The 7,808-nt window shown below is 24.7% G+C and overlaps 1 protein-coding gene across 2 annotated transcripts in view; it reads right to left on the bottom strand.

Annotated features, from left to right (window-relative positions):
• LOC111675626 overlaps positions 1-6,640 on the bottom strand; it is a 99,859-nt gene extending 93,219 nt beyond the window's left edge. For both annotated transcript variants that reach the window (XM_046947266.1, XM_046947264.1), the window contains exon 1: positions 6,599-6,640. The gene's annotated coding sequence lies outside the window, so the exon portion shown is untranslated. The remainder of the gene's footprint in view (positions 1-6,598) is intronic.
• Positions 6,641-7,808: the final 1,168 nt, after the last annotated feature.

Below are 7,808 nucleotides of genomic sequence, written 5' to 3' on the forward strand. Positions count from 1 at the left end.
TTCTAGTTCAGTTCTAGTTCAGTTCTAGTTCAGTTCTAGTTCAGTTCTAGTTCAGTTCTAGTTCAGTTCTAGTTCAGTTCTAGTTCAGTTCTAGTTCAGTTTTGTTCTCTAAAAATAACTCTCTAGTTTTAATTAATGTTATTTTTGATAAAATGTTCCTCATTTCTGTAACTCTTATTAACGTTATTTTTTTGTAACCTAACTTTGTCATTGTTTGGGTGTGTTTAGTTGGACTCTTCTTGTTCTGTGCAAATTGTTAGTCGTTTTTAGCAGATTTAATATTGTTTGGGTGTCTTTTCATTCTTTCGTCTATGTATGTACATGTTTCGGTGTATATGAGGAGGGGAAAAATGTAAGATACTTTGTTAGAATATGAATGTTTGCTGCCATGTTTTTGTTATTTAGTTTAAGTAGCTTAAATACAACTAGGCGGTTTTGATGGTTTTAACTTTTACTCCAACTTAGCCTTTGTTGTTGATGTTTAACTGTTTTTTGTTTTCGCTTTTATTGTTGAATGAACAAGAAGTACATATAATAATAAATATACTCTTAAAAAGTGTCATTTAGTTGGTGGCTTTGTGGTTGTATTAAATATGTTGTATACCGTATAGTATTAGATTGTATTGTTGTATTGTATACCAATTATTGAACAAGTTGGGGTTACTGTGGTAAACTTAAAGTTTTGGCATGTTATCTAATAAAGAATGTGCTTTAATTGTAACAATTGCTGTTATAAAAATATTTTAGAAAGGAATATTGTAACAAATTAAAGTATATTTGGTTGAAGAATATTGTGTTTAAAAAATATAATCAATTATTTGTATTTAGTTAATACTAAATTGAAGAGATAAAAATAATTAATTTAAAACTTTAATATTTTAATAATAGTTTTGAAGTATAAAGTTTAAATTGAAGATTTCTGCGTGGATTATACTAATTTTAATAGTAAACAGAAATAATTAATGTCTTCTCAAAGCGAAAGGAAAGGACAAAGTAATAATTCCATGAAAACTAAAAAAATTTAAATGTTAAAAATAGATGGTGAAATGTTGACTGTCTAAGTAAAACCAAGATTTATATCTCATGCTGCTTGCGACTGGCTTAATTTTTTCCAGCTAAAATACTTTAGTTGTACGTGGAGAAAAACTTTTGCAATTGATATATAATTTTTCTTTTATTGTAACAAAAACGAAACTTTAAGCATAAAAATCAATACAAAATGATTTTTATTGACCACAATGAAAATGGATTAAGACGTGATTGAAGAATTTAAGATATTTTTAACAGAAAATTTCTTTTTATGAAATTTATTAGTTTTTCGCATTTATTTTCATTATTTTTTCAAGAAGTAAGAATAAAATCTTACTTCTTAAACTGATAAACAAATACAAAATGAAAGTTAAGCGTATTTAAAAATTTTGTTGTTATTTTGTATTATTCTTTTATACAATACGCTCCTTCTCTTTTGTAAGACAGACAATAACAACAACTATTAATACATACATATAAAAGCAAAGAGAACATATTGAAAATCATACAGATATATAAACAGACACAATCACATATAAATAAACCCAACAAACTTATACTTTAATGTTTGGAAAACTGAAGAATTAAGAATTTTTCATAATTTTTATTTAATAATATTAAAACAAATTCATCCCTTATTGTAACATATATTACTTTTTTATATCCCATTGTAAGATTTGAGCTTTATTTTCTATAGATATATATTTTTTATGCATATTATATTTAACATTTATAGAGAAAACAAAATTTAAAATTATTAATTCCTGGAATACTATCGAATAACTACTTTATTGCATATTACATTTCTAGAAATTTAGTTACAATAAATCTTAAAAAATTAATTGAAAATTTAGTCTATTTTTATCTAAGGCTTTATTTAATTTATTTTTCTAAAACTTAAATTATAGATTAAAATATTCAGAAACTTTATTAAATAATATTATACTATGCACAAAAGTATGCTACTTTTTTTACAAATAATTTTTAGCAATGAAAATTAATTCCAGGAATTTTCTCGCAAAGTATTTTTAAAAAAGTGTTTAAAAAGGTATATATTTATCACATTGACCCTCGTTTTAACCACCTCCTGTTATCATTAAAATTGTAGTTCTTCATACTACAATTTCTGTATGAAAACTAAAAATATAACTTAAAGCTTAAAAAACTAGACATTGTAAAAATGTGAGTAAATAAGTAACTAAGAAATTGTATGCCTTAATTTTAAAGCAATTTAAAAATATTAGTTTAGTTTTATCGGAATACAAAAATTTTTAAATCAAAATTGCCATACAATGTTAATAAATGCATTTCCTTTATATAACAATATTTTAAAAATTTCTTTATCTATCAATATCCTGCACAGTATATAAACAACTGCACATACATCCTTTTACATAAAATAATATACATTTCTTTTTATATCAATCATATTATCTATTGCTACACTACTGTTAATATTATCTTTTTTTAAAGTTAATATAATATTACTCTATATAAATTTATGCAAAAATATTTTTCCTTTTCAAATCTCAAGCACGAAAAGATATGCAATTTGAACAAAAAAAAGTATATATGAAATTATAGTAAATAAGATACAAGAAGAATTTTATATATGTATGTATACGTGTATATTGTTAAAGCAGCATGCAACTACAGCAACAACTTTATCAACATAATAACGAACTTTTTATAAGGTGGCATACAGATACATCATCGTCATCATCTTCATGTTGTACTTTATACAACAATAATCAAAATCTAATGGACAAGAGTTGTCGATTATCGATTGGCTTTTTATATGAACAAATTTACACAGCAAAGGACAACAATATAAATCTCAGAATTGGAAAATTATGAAATAATCTTTTTTTTCATTCTTGCACATTATTGAAATATTTTTGTAAAAGAATTTTTAATCATTGAATGTTTAGTTTTTAATGTATAGATAAAATCAAGAAACATTTCTGAAACATGTAAAATATGCATTTAAAAATATTGTAAATTGTTATGAAAAATTAATATCAATTCATGGTTTTATTAAAAACATTTATGAGAAATTTGTTAATTTGAAATTAAGTGCGTAAAAGAAATTGATAAAATAAAAAATATTTAATATATATTTTAAATATAAACGTTGTTCGCTGTTTTAAAAGCCTTTACAATTTAAACAAACACACAATTGTTACACCTCAACGTATGCGCTATATTTAATACAGAGTTTCACACAAAAAAACTCATACGCACCAATAGCCCTAATAAATTGTATTACTGTTTTAACCATACGTTATTTGTAATATAAAAAATCATAATTCATCAAAAATGTTAAATTAAAAATCCACGAAACTCCAACTTTTTTATAGTTAACAACAATATTATTTCAGAATATTTAATAATACAATACATATGTTTGTATGTATAAATATTTTTCTACTTTTATTATTTTTATTTTAGCAATCTATTTTTTATGGTTTTATTAAAATTTTTGTTAAATAAATTATTTTTATGCATACTTTGTTCACATATATAGTTCATTTCATTCCAAGAGAAGAGGGGAACAATTTCTAAAATGGTAAATAAAAGTATGTATTTATGTCAATAGTACGTAAAAAAATTCAAAAACTTAACAATCGTTGTATCATTTCATGTCATAAGAATTTTTTAAAAGTTAATAAACTCTTATCATCGTCATAGCCTAGTCATAGTCTAGTCATAGTCTAGTCATAGTCTAGTCATAGTCTAGTCATAGTCTAGTCATAGTCTAGTCATAGTCTAGTCATAGTCTAGTCATAGTCTAGTCATAGTCTAGTCATAGTCTAGTCATAGTCTAGTCATAGTCTAGTCATAGTCTAGTCATAGTCTAGTCATAGTCTAGTCATAGTCTAGTCATAGTCTAGTCATAGTCTAGTCATAGTCTAGTCATAGTCTAGTCATAGTCTAGTCATAGTCTAGTCATAGTCTAGTCATAGTCTAGTCATAGTCTAGTCATAGTCTAGTCATAGTCTAGTCATAGTCTAGTCATAGTCTAGTCATAGTCTAGTCATAGTCTAGTCATAGTCTAGTCATAGTCTAGTCATAGTCTAGTCATAGTCTAGTCATAGTCTAGTCATAGTCTAGTCATAGTCTAGTCATAGTCTAGTCATAGTCTAGTCATAGTCTAGTCATAGTCTAGTCATAGTCTAGTCATAGTCTAGTCATAAATCAATAAAAACCTAAAATACTTTAATAAAAACTCAGATTACTGTGATAAAAAATACAAATTTTTAGTTATGACACTTATGGCCAAACTTCCATACCTGGAACAAATTTTTGTTTCACATCTTCTTTCTATTATTTTATTATTAATAAGATTATTAATTTATGCGGTTTCATCTTGCTTTAATCAACACCGCAATGGGGTACGTTTTATTAGAGTAAAAAATATAATTTTATTATATACAGCATTGCGAAAAAAATTTATTAAATACCGATAACATGCTAGTTATAGTGTTCACTAAAATTGTGATTGGAAGCAAGTACTTATAACTAATTGGTGCAAGTAAGGTGTGTTAATTATACATTATATAATAAATATAATAATTCACAATAACAACTCCTTATATTACAACTTGTAAGTAAAGAAGATGGTAGGAACAGTATTTAAGGTTTCTCATATTATTTTTTAAGTTAAACAGTAATACAATTACAACATAATTTTATTAACCTCGAATTTTTGCATTTACTTCATATTTTTCGGAAATTTCTACAAACACTAGTTATTTATATAAAAGCGATAAATATCATCAAGCATATTAAATTTCCTCCATTAATTTTTATAACACAATAATCTAAGGAATGTGTTCAAAAAAGAGGGGATTAAATAATAAATTTTAAAATAATAATTTTTAATAAATTTCTATACCCTGAATGGCGGCTTTTTATCATTTATATTTTATTAGAATACATTAATAAAAATTGTCAAATAAATAACGCAATTTATTATTTTGTGGAAATTTTAAGTTTTTTCTTTAAATGTAAATAATGAATTTATTTAAATTAAGTTCAAATTACTTGTCAATTGAATTCATTATTTTGTTCATCATCAAAATTTTTGCAATTTCCAATTTTGTTTTAATTCTTTTTGTTTTAGCTTTTGTGTGATATTTAAGTGCGAATTGTTATAAATTATTTATTCATTTTTATTTAATTATAGGTGTAATTTGAATTTTGATTTAATTAAGTATATAATTTAACAGCAAAGTATTTATAAATAGCTAATTTCAGATTTTGTTATTATAGGTTTACATCTAGGTTATTCTGTATTAATTTTAAGTTTTTACGAAATTGGGTTCACTATGATTAGACTATGATTAGACTATGACTAGACTATGACTAGACTATGACTAGACTATGACTAGACTATGACTAGACTATGACTAGACTATGACTAGACTATGACTAGACTATGACTAGACTATGACTAGACTATGACTAGACTATGACTAGACTATGACTAGACTATGACTAGACTATGACTAGACTATGACTAGACTATGACTAGACTATGACTAGACTATGACTAGACTATGACTAGACTATGACTAGACTATGACTAGACTATGACTAGACTATGACTAGACTATGACTAGACTATGACTAGACTATGACTAGACTATGACTAGACTATGACTAGACTATGACTAGACTATGACTAGACTATGACTAGACTATGATTAGACTATGACTAGACTAGACTAAGACTAGACTATGACTAGATTAGACTAGACTAGACTAGACTAGACTAGACTATGACTAGACTATGACTAGACTATGACTAGACTACGACTAGACTATGACTAGACTATGACTAGACTATGACTAGACTATTACTATTTTTTCATGGTAAGGAGCGCACAACAGGCCCGATAGTGGCCCAGGTGTATTTCTTCGGATTTGATGTAGTATTCATCCTCCTATCGACCTACCTACCTACCTAGTAAAATTAACATTGTACTATGTCAAAACGCAAAAACGTTTAAACAAAAAAAGAAAAAATATACATATATATTTTAATTTATATTAAATATATATATATAGATAAATATTAAATTGCATTGTTTACCAGAGGATCAAAAAATGCGCGGTTTAAAGAGAAATGCAAAAATGCTAACAAAAACAGGACAAAAATAACAGCTATTTTTGAGATGATTATAAATAGAATAAATTTTGTGTATTTAAAAGCAAAACCCATTTTGGTACTAAATATATATTATATTTATAGAAAATAAATAAAAAAATATTAGTTTTTAGATATAGCATAAACGGATTTTATTTAATAATGAATTTAATAATAATTTTATAATAAAATTTATATAGAAATACTATTTAATTCCATCATATTGAATAAAACCAAAAACTAATTCTATTTTGGTAAATACTCACATATTTATTAAATTAAATTATATTAAATTTAATAAATATGTTTTATATTTTGATATGAAATGTCAGAAAGTGAAAGTTATTAAATGATACATATTTATTTATATTATTTATACTGAAATTATTTTTAGAAACTAATCTCAAAACTACTTACCTTATTAAAATATGATGTAGTTTTCATATTACATTAATTGCTGAAAAAAATACAATATATTTTTTTAATAAAAAATAATAATTTTACAACTAAGTGATTAATGATTGAAATATAATAATTAAGGATTTACTGGACTGTATATATATGAGCGATTTAGTTGTTATTATTTTTTCATATAAACACTCTATTCAATTAAGTTTTAATTAAATTAAAAAAAATAAAATTTATAAAAATTAAAATATATAGAAATCTCAACAAATCACTTAAAGGCTATGCCAAAAGAGATTATATTGACCATGATGATGATTTATATAATTTATTTATTAGAAAACAAACTAAAAAGAATATAAACACATACATGTTACCTTTATAAAGATAGTTTGCCATGACGTTGCAACGCGTTGCCATATTATAGTTTGGCATTTTAAATTATTTGATTTACAATTATTAATGTTGTTTAGATTTTTATCAAGCAGAAATAATTAATGTTGTCAGGCAATCAACTGAAGTTGAGGAGGAACTCAAAAGTAATTTTTGTAATTAAATTATTTTTAAGTTAATAAGATAAAGAATTTGTAAAAATATTAAAAACACTATGAAAATAACAATATAACTGCCTAAACAGAACATTTTACAATAAAGTTTTTTGGCAATAAAATTAATGTACTTATTTCAAGAATGGTGTCCTTGAATTGAGCTTGATTGGTAGTTAATTTTAGAAGATTCCTTAAAAACTTTATTGTGAAAAACTCAACAACTTTTTTTAAATGTATTAAAAACTAAATGAGAATCATTTATTATTTTCAAATTGAACTGATAAATCATAGAATAGCCCACATAAACCGTACCTCCAGATTTGGACTTTTTATGCCATAATTACGTCAAATATTCTATTTTTCTATCAAATTGGCACAAATCAGTTCTATTAAGTATAAATGACACTGCAGATTTTCGTAATGATCGGCCCTTATTTGACCCTAGCCCCCATACAAACCCCTTCCAAAAATGTCTTAAACGTCTAAAATTGACTTGTAACCATTTGTATCGCAATGAAACTAAACAATACTAACTGTTATTTAAAAATATATCCTTTCATAGCCATTAATATAGTCTAGTCATAGTCTAGTCATAGTCTAGTCATAGTCTAGTCATAGTCTAGTCATAGTCTAGTCATAGTCTAGTCATAGTCTAGTCATAGTCTAGTCATAGT

The sequence above is a fragment of the Lucilia cuprina genome, chromosome 3 (assembly GCF_022045245.1).
Source record: "Lucilia cuprina isolate Lc7/37 chromosome 3, ASM2204524v1, whole genome shotgun sequence".
Taxonomy (NCBI): domain Eukaryota; kingdom Metazoa; phylum Arthropoda; class Insecta; order Diptera; family Calliphoridae; genus Lucilia; species Lucilia cuprina.